Here is a 16,747-nt window from a genome sequence, read left to right as displayed (position 1 = left end):
ATCCATACACAGATACACACACACACACACATTGTTTTTGTATCGGAGTAGTTGCTGAAGTCAAACTTCACACACATATAGGCACTCCTTTTGCACTCTTGCACATCATTCCTACTTACTGCTAGAGTACTGTACTAAATCAGCACTGTACTCTGAACTGTTCTGGCTGCTACCAGTGACTGCTATGTTGAGTATCGCGTGTCACTGACTCCTATGCACAACCCACTTCACATATTCCCAATACTATGTACTGGTAAAAATAAATGCACTGTCTGTTCTTTGTATATTGGTCCTGTCCTGTAATTATTTATTGTATGACATTATTGTACTGGATTGCATTGTTTGCACTCGTGTAGAGTGCTGTCTGTTGCACTTGTTTTATGTTGCACCATGGTCCGAGAGGAACATCGTTTCATTTTTGCAGTGTACTTGTATAAAGCTGAAATGACAAAAAAAGCCTTTTGAAGTTTGAACTTGAACTAATAGGTGGGAACATTTTTATCACACTAATTTCACCTGAGCACTTAGTCTGCATATTTCTAAATAAAAAGAAACAGTTCTTACAAACAATATAAAGCACACAACTAATTTTTCATATATAAACTGACTTCTCCTACCACTAATTCAGAAGTACTTTACTTGCACAGGTGATGAAGGACCTCAAAAACTGTTCATTACTTAAAGACAAAACATTAGAGAATATTCAAGGAAACAATGTTTAAATATGACTCAATTTTTTAAACATCTATGTGCAAATCAGGAGTGAAAGACAAGTTAGAGAAAATGTCTGACAATATGCTATTTCACTAGTTAGTACTGACATACACTTTTATGGATCGGGCCCCATTCTTACATACTGCCATTGGACACATATATGCGCAATAGGTTTGCTAGCTCATTTTGGATCCCAGTACGTGCTAGGTTAAGTGATTGTCCTTTACTGCCCTTTACTGACATGCTTACAACGGTCAATATACAGGTTTTGGGACTCACTAGCGCTCTTTTGCTTTCTTGCCCCTCACCCCACCCTAGACCCTAGTTCCACATACAGATTGAACACCCTGAAAGCAGTTTGAGTACAGAGAAAGCTAAAACACCAAATCAAGCATGTTGGATGGTGTCATATATACTTGGAGTGGGATGGTCCGTTCATTGGTCCACTACAGCTGTGCTGTCCATGTCTGTCTGTCTGTCTAATGGATCCCACTCTGAGTATATATGAATGGGCACCAAATGGACACTGGTCAGAAAAGGTCAGGGAAGGCCGGATTGGCCCCAAAGTGCATCCATTCACAAAGTGGCACCCCCAAGGACAAAAATGGAAGTGCCTGACACCTAGAAGTTAAGGAACAGAAAGTAACTTTCCCTAACTTGTAGGGTCACATGATTTCACTGGCGGGGTAAGGGAGGCTTCAGAGACAACATATTAAAGTGCCAGACCCCTAGAGCTTATGAAACAGGGAGTAGTTTTCCATAAGCTGTGGCTACTCGAGCTTCTGATATATTGTTCACCATCCAGATGAGCCACCGGTTGACACGACAAAGTCTGGGCCCCTCCCTAATACACTGTTTGTAAACATTCCACTCCAAGTATATTTCCATTCATATCTCATATACTTGTTTTGGACACCCTTTAGAAAGGTCAGATTGACATAAAAATTCATTATGTTTGCCAGGGCCAACCCATGAGACAGTGTGTGAAAGGAGGACACCCTAGTGTGTTGTTTTCTATTACAACAACCCAGAAGATTTCTCCCTGCATTGTGTGCAGATTTGGACACAGACACACAGGAGCAGGAAGAAAACATTTTTCAAGAATAAATTTGTTGATTTTTTTCTTGGCTGGGGAAGGGCGTAGCAACACGGCTGTCTGATATGTTATTTGGGGCACCCAGCTGTGTCAGCATTTGATGCGGTAAAGTCTGTGCCCCATCCTAAACACTGTTTGTAAACACCCCACTTCAAGTATATTTCCATTCATATGTCATATACTTGTTTTGGATACCAGTTGATTTTTGTTGTTTGTGATCACCTAGGGGGCCACAATATGTCATCCAAGAGACCTCCTACATCCCACCCATGAAATTTCATGACCCTACATGGTCCTGATCCTGAAAATGTTGACTTTTTCCAATCTTCTTCAAACTCACAGTTTGATTAGAAGAGACCCAGATGTATACAGGGGCCCTCCTTTTGCCTTGATATCTTGTTCCAAAACTGAGATCTGACACTCCCACTTCAAGTATATTTTAACGTTGTGAAATATATTGCAAGTGGGATGGAAAATATACCAATGCAAGTATGTCATCCCAATGCAAGTATGTCATTTAGTCTGGTCAAATATACTGAAAATGGGATGAAAATCCCAATTCAAATATATGTCATTTAGTGTGTCAAATATACAGCAAATGGGATGAAAATCCCACTTCAAGTATGTTTCAGTGGTGTGTCAAAATACCAATTCAAATATGTCATTTAGTGTATCAAATATACTACAAATGGGATGAAAATCCCAATTCAGGTATATGTCATTGATTGTGTCAAATATACTGCAAATGGGATGAAAACCCAAATTCAAATATGTCATCTAGTATGTCAAATATACTGCAAATGGCATGAATTGCCAATGCAAGTATTTCATTTAGTGTGTCAAATATATTGCAAATGGGATGAAAATCCCACTTCGAGTATATTTCAGTGGTGTGTCAAATATATTGCAAATGGAATGAAAATCTCACTTCAAGTATGTTTCAGTGGTCTATCAAACTTATTGCAAATGGGATGAAAATCCCAAATCAAATATATGTAATTTAGTTTGTCAAATATACTGCAAATATATCTCGGGCACTGACGTTTCCTTTTATTTTCCACACTATAAGAACTTCAGCAACCACATTTGATTTCACTGAGGGGTCAGCAAACAAGCCCACAGCAGGTATGTCTCACTCTGCCATGCACCTCCCAGTAAATGTTACAACTTCTTCCATAATAAAATATATAATTAAAAGAAAGCTGTGGTCATAAAAATGAACAGCACCCTCTAGCGATGAACCTCAATTATTTCAAGATAACTAAAGCATAGGTAGGTTAAAGCACCGTTAGCTTGCAGCTAGAACAAAAAATGCTTAGTGACGTAGAACAACAAAAGCCTGAGACTTTAGTGACACTTTGAAGCACATGGCCACAACACTGACATCACTCCATGTGACATCACACCATGACACACACTGGCTTTCATCAATATATTGATTTCTATTGGCCATTGCAGCGCCATTGTCTTTGAATGAAAGCAATTCTCACGGAGGTGTGAAGGGGAGGGGAACTTTAATATTACTTCACAAGCGTTTTCAGTGGCAAACGTCGTGATTGGCAGCTGTTTCAACAAATAGTGGACACTTAGACTACTGTCAACCAGCTTCTGCATTGTAAGCAGACAAAGTGTTGCGCATGCGTTTGACGCTCTTTGGCAAAACGCATGCAGCCGTAAGAATGATTGGATCGCCAAGTTTATGTGGAGTTGTCTGGGTGCTTCTAGCATGGACTAGCTACAATGTTTGCATCGCAAATCACTGGGTGTTTCCATTCACTGCTGGAAAAAATCGTAATCCTTCTACAAAATGTAAGTATAAATGAAAGATTATTATTTCTTTACAGTATTACAGCATTTACAGTATTACAGTATTTTCCCCTAATAACAATGATGCTATGAAGCTATAATTGTTGTGGAACTTACTAAAGTAACTTACTGTGATGTTTTAGCCAAAATAAACATGCAAACTCAGTGTATAGTGACTGATGACTTTGTGTGCATTTGGAGAGGTTTTTGGACACTGTGGAGATGTCTAGGACACCTAGTGGAAAATAGTGGAAAAGTGTTGAATTTATTTATTTACCCAAGTGAATCAGGAAATGTAGAGCATGACTGAAAATTAATCTCCAGCATCAAAAGACACATTATACACCCCAAGAATCAAAGGCGTTTTGTTTTTTTTTGTTTTTTTACATTTTTGTTTTGTATTAGACGAGCTCAAATGCAACCTAAATGATGGAAAAATAAGCTTGTATAATTTCAGATAACTAATGTTAAAGTGAACAAGTGCAAATCGTTCACAAATGATCTTAGACCTGGATGTGCATAGACAGATTATTAATTAATTACAAAAAGTTGTATTTGTCTTTATTTTACTGTTTTATTTTTGTTTAAAGCTATTTTGATGACTGAATCATTTTTGAAGGAACTTTGCCTTTGTGATGGTTTTTGCTGAGTATATACACTTTTTTGCCAGGTGATCAAAATTAACTATAAAATATTTATATATAAAATTTCAATGGAATGGAAGAATATCATTATTTAAGATTAATAATTAATGGTGGAATGTTTTAGAAAATATTAAGAATTAGAAATCCTCTAGTCACACAGAAGTGGGAGAAGCAACAGCAGCAGCAACGGGAACATATGTTGACTGATCTATGTTATGAAAAAGAACTTCTGGATCGAGCATTTGCTAAACTGATCTCTACGCTTGTGTATGGTCCTGGGGATTGGTTTGGTTCTGCATTGTATGACATGTTGAGATTTCTAAATCAGTGTACATCAGAAGGAATATTACTGTTACACCTGCATACTGAATATACGGTATCATACTATAGCGCAGAAACATCCGAATAATGACCCACTACGTAATGCTTCAAAAAAATAACACAGTGGGTTTAGTCAAATTGACATTTCCTATGAACTGAATCAAAGCTTATTAAATTTACAAAATAGTCTAAGCCAACAAGATTCTTTGAGCCAATATGTACTACATGCCGTAAATCAGTTGAATGAAAGTCTAGCTTTAACACCAGAAACTATTAGTCAAAATGAATACGTACTGCAGAATCCTGAAAACATACAGGTTAGTCAAAATACCTTCTATGATACCTTCTATGAACTGCATCAGTGCTTGGCTGCGTTAAATGAGAGGCTCATTTTAGGTTAAATGAGAAGTGTTGAATGTACTCAACAGCTGGGTTCACAGAATTCTTCAACCAGTTTTGTTAACAAAGAACAGAGTCCTAGAACAAATGAAACTGATGTAGAATTTTTCCCTTCAGATAATGATGAAAACCATATGAAAATGGAACAAACAGGGCATGAGGTAGATCCTGACATTAGAATAATATGTAGAGAAAAGTTCAATAACACAGAAATTAGGAGCAGAGTAAATTTTGCCTCACTGGGTAACGTTAACAGTTTTGCAGAATTTTACAATTACGTTCTAAAGGTTATAAACGGCATGATGGATGCCATTAATGAAATAGCTGGTAAGAGAGATGCCTGTACATTTTCTAGTTCAAGGTCCTAACCTGAATGTTTCATCACAACATGAATAATGGAGCTGTTGGACTAGACTGTTTTATAACTACGCTTGAGAAAGCTATACAGAGCAATCTTGAGATCCTGGCAAGTGATAATGTGGAACTGGTGATTCAGATAGTGCACCCACCCAGTAGAGGTGTTAGGAGTAAAATTGCACACCTCTGCAGATTTTCCAAAAGAAGATGAAACATCATTATGTTTTTTACAACACTAACAACAATCGATGCTGGGTGAAACATATGCATTATGCAAAATAGGTTTCTACTGCCCCAAATGTGGATTGAACATCTGAGCCCCTTTAGCACAGGTAAAAAAGAACATAAATGTCCTCAGCCTCTGTGCAGTGTCTGTAATGAAAAAATAGAATCGGAGGTCAAACACGAATGTTTCATACAACTGGCACAAGTAGAGATTGTGTATGAACGTTACATATTTTATGATATAGAGTCCAGACAGGAAATGGGCATGCATATAACAAATTTTATATGCAGCATGGGGTTTAATGGGGGTGTGTGGATGGCTGATGGGGATGGGTGCATCGAAGACTTTTTAAAACTGTACCGTCAAAGAAAATTCGAAAGGTACACATTCATAGCACACCATGAAAGGGGTTATGATTCCTACCTTTTGTTGAATTATCTGGTGAAAGAAGGTGTTACTCCTACTATCATAGTGCAAGGGGGGAAAATGTTGTGCTTTGAAGATACAGCTTATCAGCAGAGATTGATAGACTGTCTCTTGTTCCTACCTATGAAACTTAGCAACATTCCAAAATTCATGGGGTTTACAGATGCAAAAAAGGAACATTTCCCCATTTCTACAACACCCTAGAGAATCAGAACTATGTGGTGTCGTATCCTCAGCCTGCGTTTTACGGGGTGGATACAATGAAGCCCAAAGAAAGGCAGGATTTCTTTGGTTGGTATAAAACAGTCACTGGCAAAGTCTTTGACTTCAGAAAAGAGATTAAAAAATACTGCTGTAAGGATGTAAAGACTTTGAAAACAGGGTGTAAAATTTTCAAGAGTGAGATTCTGAGAGAAACAGGCATTGACCCATTCAAGTCAATTACCATAGCGTCTGTCTGCATGAAAATATTCCATACCATGTTCCTGGTACACACTTTACAATCAGATCAGAACCAAGATCAGAAATTATTTTGTAGATGGTTACTTTTTGTAGATGGTCAAACGCGCAAATCACTCGAGTTTCTGCTTTTATCACGGATGTGATAAGTGCATGCCACACCGTTTAAGTAAAGCCTCAGAAACCTTCGGACCCATTCACCAGAACAGTCTTAACAAAATTCAGATGCTGCAGTGCATTCACAAATTGCCTGTCACCATCATGTGGGAAGATGAATGGAATGACATGAAAAAGAATGATGATGATGTAAAAAGATTTCTCAAAACCTTTGACTTTCCAGAGCATTTAAATCCACAGGATGTGCTGTTTGGAGAGCATACAAATGCCCTACAGCTGTATTATACAGTTCAACCTGGTGAAATAATCGATTACTATGACTTCACCTCCCTCTACCCTTATGTGAATAAGGTAAAAATGTACCCCATAGGCCACTTCGTTATCCTTTATCGTGACTTTGGGCCATTGGAAAACTACTTCAACATCATCAAGGTAAAGGTTTTACCTCCCAGGGGATTGTGGGCCCCTGTTCTTCCCTACCGGGTAAAGAAGAAACTCTTGTTCCCTCTCTGTAGAACCTGCGCTGAGCAACAACAGTGTAGCTGTGATCATGGGGATGATGAGAGGGCCCTGACAGGTGCATGGTGCAGTATGGAGCTGATGACGGCCCTACAGAAGGGGTACAGAGTGATGAAAGGATTGGGGATCTGGCACTTTCCTAATAGAACAGACGAGCTGTTTTCAGACTACATTAAAATGTTTTTGAAAACCAAACAACAGAGCTAAGGTTATCCATCCTGGGTGGTTGATGAAACTACAAAAAAGGAGTATGTTAAAAAATATTAAGAGAATGAAGGGGTTAAGCTGGAGGAAGAGAATTTCAGTCAACCTGGCCAAGAGGTCTGTAGCTAAACTCTCTGTGGGGTAAGATGTGTCAAAATCCAGACAGGTCAAACACGGTTTTGATCAGAGATCCTGACAAGTTTTTAGAGTACATATTCTTAAACCTGTATGATGTAAGTCATTTCTCTTTTCTAAAGGACGAGGTGGCATTGGTGCAGTGGCGTCACAAGGACATCAGGTGCTGTAAACTGGGGAATGCTAAAGTTTTCATAGGTATTTTAAAGATCGCATATGCTAGGCTCAAGCTGTACAATTTGATAGATCGTTTACAAGACCGTTGCTTGTACACAGACACAGATAGGATCATCTTCAAAAGTCATAAAGATGAATGTGTACCGCCTTTGGGCGATTACCTGGGGGGTCTCACCAGTGAGTTGGACTCTGGTGATGAGATTGTAGAATTTGTCAGTTCAGGAACTAAAACATATGGGTATAGGACTCTCAAAGGTAACATTTTTTTTATTTTTTAGTGGTACTGTAAAATGTCTGTAACTCATTGTTCTGATGCTAGAATGCAAGTATCATTTTCATGTATCATTTGTGGTCCTAGTAATAGTGGAAAATCTTTTTTTCATCAAAACATTACTTGAAAATTGTAATGAGACATTGTCTAAAGTTCCTGATAACATTTTATGGTGTTATACGTGTCGGCAACCTCTATGATGAGCTGATGAACAAACTAAACATTAATTTTGTTCAGGAAATACCTGAATTCTTGTGTGATGATGAACTATTTCCCCTTAGCAAGACTTTGTTACTTTGTTGAATGTTTTCAAGATGCCACCTCTAGACCTTATTTGTAGATTTGAAAGCTCAAACGCCAGAAGAGCTTTTCTTAGGGCAAGTGTGTTTTCCTGGGAGACCCCTGCGGTGTACATTCCTAAGAAAAAAGCTTTAAAATATTAAAAAATATGTCTACATGACTAAAGTCAAATCTAACGATGCTGAATACCCTTTATAAGTCATCCCCCCGGCAGAGGAAAATTATATTACGGAAAGGGTCGGCGGATCTCATACTTTCCATTTGTGAATTTGCTTTTAATCCACTCCGTGGTAACATCCCGCTGATGGCTCGCTAGTATCAGCTTTTGAAAATACAGAAAAAGTGGATAAAACTGTTTGCTAATAAAAGAATGTCTATAGATACAAAGAGAAAAGCTATTAACCAGTCCGGAGGTTTCCTCTTACCCTTGCTTAGCCTAGCCATACCCTGTATAAGTGGTTCGATAGCTTCGCAAAAAGATTAAAATGGATAATGCTGAGAAGATGTTTTTGGTACCGCGTCATCAGATGTAAAAACTTAGAAACATCGCGTCTGATAAAACAAATTTAAGACAGACTGTGGAAACGACCTAGACGAGGTCTAGGTCAAATTTTAAGCAAGTCTGACTTGGACCCTCATAAAAAGGCTAAACTTTATGCTTCGGTGTTGCAAATATTTTTTAAATATAGAGAAGAAGAAATGGATGGAGTGACTCTATCCCTCCCCACCAAACCTGAAAATAAGCCTGTGACCGGGGTAAACGAATAAGCCGGGCAAATGGGTAGGAATTAAATTGCTAACGAGGTTATAGGTAATGTCCCTACGAGAGCTAGAAAAAAATGCTTCCTATATTATGGACAAAATCGCTAAATCCAGTGATGGAACAGTGAAGGAGAGTTTATTTTCAAAGGAATACCCATTAAAGGATCGCATTCTACAATTACAATTCCTTTACAATTCAAGAGCTAAACTTTTTATCTCCTTATTCATTTCCATAACCAGATGTTCTATACTATTATAATACCCTTGGTTCAGAAGACATGTAAATATCGCACTATTTTCTCCTTCTGCAGAGTTTAACAAAAAAGAAACTTTCCATGTCCAGCTCCTTCAGTGAGTACCATGTATGTGGATATTGCACCTTGGTGAGAGTGACCTCCCATACCATCACCAACTCTATAGGCCTCAAAATTTTGGTTGTGTAGCATGAAATCTTATTATCGAGGTAAATGTCTTGCTGGGCAGAGTCATATAGAATCCGTTCTCTTCCATGGTGACCGTAATATAATTTTATTTTGATTTTAGCAACCCATTTTAACTTTTCACAATGTCAAGAACGTTTTCCAGGAGTTAAACTTATCAGGCCAACCAACCCGCTTGATCAAGCACATCTTTTTTCGGTTCCTAGTTTTTTCAGATAGAATCTTTTCTATTTTAAAGGCTTTGTCTTTTTCCACTATAATCTTTTGCAGCTCCTGTTCATAAAAGGTCCCATCTATATTTTCCTGATCAAAATCCCGTAATTTGAATATGGGAGGGTATCTCCTTAGACATTCAGAAACGGTAAAATATTCATCTGTAAAGTTCTGCTCGTACACTTTCTCAAACTGTCTTTTTAATTCTTTAATTCTGACGGTATCACTGACTCTAAACTTGAACCTTAGTTTTTCCACTTTTTTGTTTGAAACAATCCATACAAGGTTTTAAACACCTTGAAGGAATTTCCTTCGTTCACGTTTCATTTTGATGTTGCTGTGATAGCTGCTGTTATAAGCATGAACCAAGTCCTGTACCACATCAATGTATTTTCTCGTATTGACGGCTGTGAAGTATCTCCACATTCTGGTTTTCAACACCTGTTGAACCATTCACACACTGATGCTTTTTGTCCTGTTCCGGTAGCAAAATGATTGATGTTTTTTCATTAATGTCTTGAAACTTTTATTAAATAATTCTTTACCTTCATCAGTCTGAAGTTTTTTTGGAACTCTGGCTTCTTTCAGAATCGAAACAAAGACTTTGGTAACCTTGGCACCGGTCTTGTTTTTCATCACACAAACCCAAGCATACTTGAAAAGTATATCTATACACTGTAGCATAAATTTCATGCTGTGGTTATGTTCCGATATGTTGGTCATGTCCACCAAATGGGCCTGCCATTGTTCATCCATGTTTTTTACAATGACTCTGTTCCTTTTGAATTTCACAGAGATTGGTTTATGTAGTGTGTACGCATCCTGACCTGCTAACCAGTTTTTGATTTCCTTATCATAAACCCTATTACCAATTTCATCCACCACGGACCTTTGCAGACTATTGACCCCTCCTTAGGACCTGGGGTTTGAGGGAGTGTAGTCAATATTTTTCAGCAGACCTTCAGTCATGGTGAACTGACTGAAACACAATGAAGAGTGCTAGAATGGATTATGGATTTATTAGCATATTTTCAGCAAAAGAGGTTATGTTTACGTTATATTCAGCTATAAATGAAAGCATGCAATCAAAGTTTTTATATACATCAACCTTTTCATCATTACTTAGATTCAAAACACAAACATCGATTACATAGGTGAATATACATATTAGATGCCCATTTTTACATTCATCAGGCTTTTCAAACATATGAGAAAGAATGGTTTATATATGTATGTAAAGGATAACATGTATTTGTGATACATACCAGCCATGTTACCCGGTTCTGCTGCAGGCACTGGTGTCGCTGCCTTTTTGCCTCAACGAGGCTTAGGAATAGGCACATACGCTTTGCGACAACTCGCCTTAATAAAAGGAGTGTCGTCCTCTGGCGATGACGCCGCTTCTCTCCCGGCCCCCTAGGGCAGCTTGCTCACTCCCGGGCAGCATGACCTGGGCAGAGCCTTAGGTGGAGCCTTGGGTGCTAGGAGCTTGTCGTCCTCGGAGCCTGTAAAGTCACTCTACAAGGAAGGATCCCCATGAGGGACCTACTCCACCTCCATCAAAGGGTCCTTCTCATGATTGGACCCCATTTCCGACTGCAGACCAACATCATGGTACTCCCCTCTCTCTCCATACTCAGCGCAGCCCTCTAGATAGTCCGTGCAGGGGTCATAGGACCCAACAGAGTCCATCTCCGATTGCTGGTTATCGTAGTCTGACCCTGGACCATATACAGGGCCCCCCCCAAAATCATCCAGTGGGTTCCTCCCTTGTCGAAGATCCCTGGAGCGAGGCCAGGATGAGTGATGGCCTCTCTGCAGGATAATTGATGTTCATGGAGTCCAACTCCGAGGACTGGAAATCATTATACCAGTCCTCTGCCTCCACACCTGGACCACGCTCACCTCTTGTGGGCATCAAGAGGGTGCCCAAGAAAATGGGGGGCTTCGCTGTACGGGCTGTAGGAGGGCGTCTACCTCCCTTCTTTCCCTTCCTTTTTCCTCTCCCAGGCATTCTTGATCGGTCGCTGTTTCTGTGATACTACGAGGCTTAAGCAGGATGTGGGGAAAAGGCACGTTGAAACAAATATTTCAATGACACAAAACACCTACAATTAGCAAACATGCTATATTACATCAAACACCGACAAACATATATGACGACACATGAGGGATATATATACACACTCGATGATTACACACAACAAGGATCAGGTGGACGACACAAGAGGGCATGGCACTACAGACTAACAAACACACACACTGAGACATTTGAGGAGGAGGGAGGGGCCGTGTCATGACAGAGCCCCTCTTCAAGGGTACGACTCCCGGTGCGCCAGCCTAATGGGCTGCGGACCCAAGACTAACGCCAAACGGCGAGGCCAGGGCAGTCTGTCACAGGCCAGCGTGAACAGGAGCACGGGGGGAATACCGGGACTAAGACAAAGACAGATACAGGAACACACACACTAACAGACACAGACACAGAGGGGAACAAAGTGATTGGTACATTATTGATTGGTACATTATTGATTGGTACATTTAAGGTAATGGGGACTGGCACAGAGACAGGGACAGGCACATGAACAACACCACACATATTCAATAGTTCAGGGAAGGGAGAAGGCGCCCCAGCCAGTCCACCAATCATCGGCTGGTTTGGGAACAAATTGATTGGTACATTATTGATTGGTACATTTAAGGTAATGGGGACTGGCACAGAGACAGGGACAGGCACATGAACAACACCACACATATTCAATAGTTCAGGGAAGGGAGAAGGCGCCCCAGCCAGTCCACCAGTCATCGGCTGGTTTGGAGGCTGACCAGCCTGGGAAGGACTGTCCTTCGCTGGCTTGGGTAGCGGCAACTGTCCTGATTTTGGCACATGCCTGCTAGAAGCGCACCAGCATATTATTGGCTTCGGATACTAGAGAACGCCACTGACTGCTAGACTCACGTACTACACACATCAGCTTTTCCAAATTATATACAGATATGATCTTATTGGTGATGCATCCTGTTCTGACTTTATTTTCAAGGGTTTTCTCGGGTGAGGGACCGGATCGGCTGTTGATGAGGTTTTCACATATGACCTGATCACCAGGGTTCAGGTTTTCATGCAGATTCCAGTAGTCCACGACGTCTTCGTGCACACACGCTATCTTTTTTTCCCCATGAACTCTTTGAGAGCGGATTTGATGTGCTGATCCTCCTGCAGGTCAGTTACTGCTACCTCAGTGATAGCCTGAATCTTGCTAGAGTTTAGAGATATCTGAATGCTGCACAGCTTCAAAGCTCTGGACAGTGTATGGGTGAACCATGGTTTGAATAGTTTTTTTCATCAGTTTAGGCACATTGAGGCTGAAATAGGATTCATCCAGATCGTACAGGCACGTGTGTTGATGCTGACTAGGGTGGTCAATAGCACAAACGTAGCAGTTTTCTCTTATATCTTCATCATCAATTCTATACATCCGATTCCCGATCACAGCTCCATTGCGTTGATACAACCTTTGTTTTCATCATTATTCATGCAAGTGTTTTTTTTTTTCACAATGGCTTGTTTCAGAGGGTCCACTCACTTTGTCATTCACAAACCTGTTTCTAGGCACATTGTTTCAAGATGTGATGTTTCGGCAAGTCCATGCCCCCTATTTATATTAGATGGGTGGGGTGGGGGTGGGGTGATTGCTTTTGTCAACAAAGCACAAAACTTGTTTCAACTGCTTAAATAACATATTGATCAGGCTGAAATACTGTTGCAGCTGAAACCAGTTGCTACATTTGAAGTTCACCACTGAATCTCTCCCAATATCTGTGCCAGGTTCGTGACGTGGAGTGGAATGGGTGAGGGGCCTTATATCAATTTTTGTCAGAACATGTATTCCTGTATGGGTAGGGGAGGGATTTGGGAGGAGTTGTGGCTTCCTTAGAGAATCATCCAATGGGAGGGGGGTGGGTGAGTGGGTGAGTGAGAGAGAGAGAGAGAGACACACACACACCTGAGACCCTTATGCATGCTTGAGTATCAGTACATGACCAGCAGTGGAGCACAGCCGGCATTAAAGACTGGGTGGTACGTATTCATTTAAGACTCATGACTTTTATTTACTGTAACCACTTGATTATTTCTCAATTAAAGAATTTTTTAAAAAGTCAATATAACTTATTTTAATTTAATATATTATTTTTATTATGATGTCATATATCATATATCACATATATCATATTTATAGAATAAATATTTGGGGCTGGGTCGGGGAGGGGTGGAGGGGTGATTGACCTGTCAATCAATCAATCAATCAAACTCAAGCAACAAGTCATTTTGACTGAAAGTGTATACTATTTCTCTCTCTGTCATATTACATACTTCCACCTGTATTAGTGGACAAATTCCCAAAATAAAAGAAACAAACACAATGTAATTCAAGGATCATTTTAAACTGACCATATATTATTTGAGTAATTTGGAGCCACAGTGAACACAATGTTAAACACATTTTTATGCTGTAGAACTTACATCTGTGGACTATACTCCTCCTTGCCCTGTGGCACCACAAACCTATGACAAAAAATAGATTTATTATACATATTGATAGTTCTTGCAAATAATTTTGTGTGGAAATGTCTTTCATCCTTGAGTTGTACACAGAGAAGTTTGGTCATCCTTGGTAAATTGAAATGTAATTTCAAAATTGAAATGTAATTTCAATTTGGGGTCATAGTTAAAACAATGGTAATCAGCTGGCAAAATGTTCCTGCATTCCAATTTGAATGATGACACTGGTGATGTCCTGGTAAAGGAAGCAGAAAGTTACATGGTTACAACAGAAAGTCACATAGTAAAAACATAATGTACATGGTAACATTAGAAAGTCACATGGTCACAACAGATACAAGTGAAACAGAATATGAAGTTGCTGTATCAAAGACAGTACCTCCTGAATACAGCTGCCTGGAAGGAATTAGTCAGACCGTCAAAGAACTATTAGGACTATCAGATGCTGATGGAAACAAGGACTCAGTGTAAAACACAAATTTGGCCTGCCACCTGATGCGGATGTTATATACAAGGATGCAACAGGGACAGAAGTTGATACAGAAATATTCAGTGACCTTGTTGGACAATGTGGTGCTGACAGTTTTCTCAAATGACAGTGATAATCAAACACTCTACATCTGACAAAATACACTTTTTTATGTTTTTTTCTGATCCTATAGAGGATTTCTCCTTGTCTTCTGCTTCTGAGATGTCTGACTCAAACTTCAGTTCACATGCATCAACTGTAATCCCTAACAAGAGACAAAGAATTGAGAGTGATGCAGAGTCTGATAAAAAGGTTGTAACAAAGCTTGATAATCAAGAATTTCTTAACAGTAACATTTTTTTCACTCAGTCTCTAGAAAAGATGTTTATCACCATGTTTTACATTACTGAGGTTTTTTTTTTATTAGTTGATTGAAGCAGTGCTGAGAGACAAGTCCGGTGGTGAAGTAGTACTGCAGGAATACCAAACAACAGAAACCCTAACAGATGCCTCAAGAAGACAAATGGTTAACATCTTGGTAGCTCACATGATCGATAATCATAATTGATAATCATGAGTTTACATGATTATCAATTATCATAATAATAATCATGTGTGTCCCATATCATTTTTATTTGTGCTAAATAATTGTATGGTGTAATGGAAAATTTATAGTTAATCAACCTCTTGAACAGTTTCTCGCACAGCATTCCCTGTGAGAATGGATATGACCAAAATAGCCATGAGTAAATAACAGGAGGGAGAGACTGTTTCACAATATTTAGCACGTCTCACTGACGTGCACAATGCGCAGTGGACTGGACAAACCGAGTGATCTGGAAGGGGCACATCTGACCCCCTACAAAGCGCACCTGGGAACGGAACGGAATGCACGAGGACATCGCTTAGAAAGTGAAAGACATACATCACATGGGACACTGGAAAATAATTGAACAACACGCAGTACATGCTGAGAAACTCATCAACATGGATAAGCAGAAGAAAACTCACAAACATGAGGATGAAGTGCACAAAGCTCAATTGGCAATGCTCCAAATCACCACAGGGGAAGGGGAAAAAGCCGAGGCTATTGAAGAGAAAATCAGGACACTAGGCCAGGGAATGTCTGGAAAAGGACAGACATGATGGGCAAAGTTATGGGGTGAGACTGACGGGTAAAGGATCCGCTGGAGTAACATCTAGAAGGGTGAGTCACAGTTTTCTGGTGAGTCACAGTTTTCTATGCTTTACAATGAAGAAATGCTTCAGCTAACCCCATCTCCTTTAATACATATGATTTAACTGTTCAGGCTATAGATTTCCTGGAAACAAAATTTCAGCCAGAAGGCACGTATACTAAATAAAGCCAGAATGCTTGTGAACAAATGGCAACTATGACTTTAAATGTTAATAGAAAAGACATGATATTTTAGTAGATTCAGGTGCAGGAAGGACTGTGAATAGAAAATTATTAACGATGCCAAAAAATGTGTGAATGGATCCTACACTCAGTAGGGGCATCCGGTGTCTCGGTGACAGAACAGTTTTCAACCCCAAATAAATAGTATAGCAGATAATGGGTATAAATTCATATTTTTATTTGTGGTGTCAAAGGATTGTCATATAATTTTAATGGGCAGAGATCTAATGTGCAAATTGGTTAGTAAACCAGAAGGATTAAGAGTTCAATGCGATCATTTTGCTGTTCAAACCATAAAATTCAGTGCAGTGCCCTTACTGTATGTTTACAAGTGGCAACTGTGTATGGTCACCATTGGTGATGTGAACCAGGATCTCATGGGAATTGCACATGTGCACACTCACCCCACAAGCACAGATTATATGTCACATGAGATTTTGCATTGCACAGCTCACATACAGAGAAGGGATTCTTAAAAGGCTGTTCTGGGATGCACACAGATGTGCAGTCTGAGCACATTTGATGCAATTTGACCTCTGGAGAGCCAGATTTAAAGTCCTAATTGCTCCACTACTTATGCCCAGTAAAGAAGTCCCAGACCTGGGTACATTTAATGCAATTTGACCTTGGGTGATCCACACTTCCGGTGCCAAATTCTCCAACACTAATGCCCAGCCCAGTACTTCCTGCCCTGGACACACTTTACCAATT

This window comes from Electrophorus electricus, chromosome 15 (genome assembly GCF_041902795.1).
Source record: "Electrophorus electricus isolate QZ-2024a chromosome 15, ASM4190279v1, whole genome shotgun sequence".
Classification (NCBI taxonomy): domain Eukaryota; kingdom Metazoa; phylum Chordata; class Actinopteri; order Gymnotiformes; family Gymnotidae; genus Electrophorus; species Electrophorus electricus.
This window is presented reverse-complemented; position numbering follows the sequence as displayed.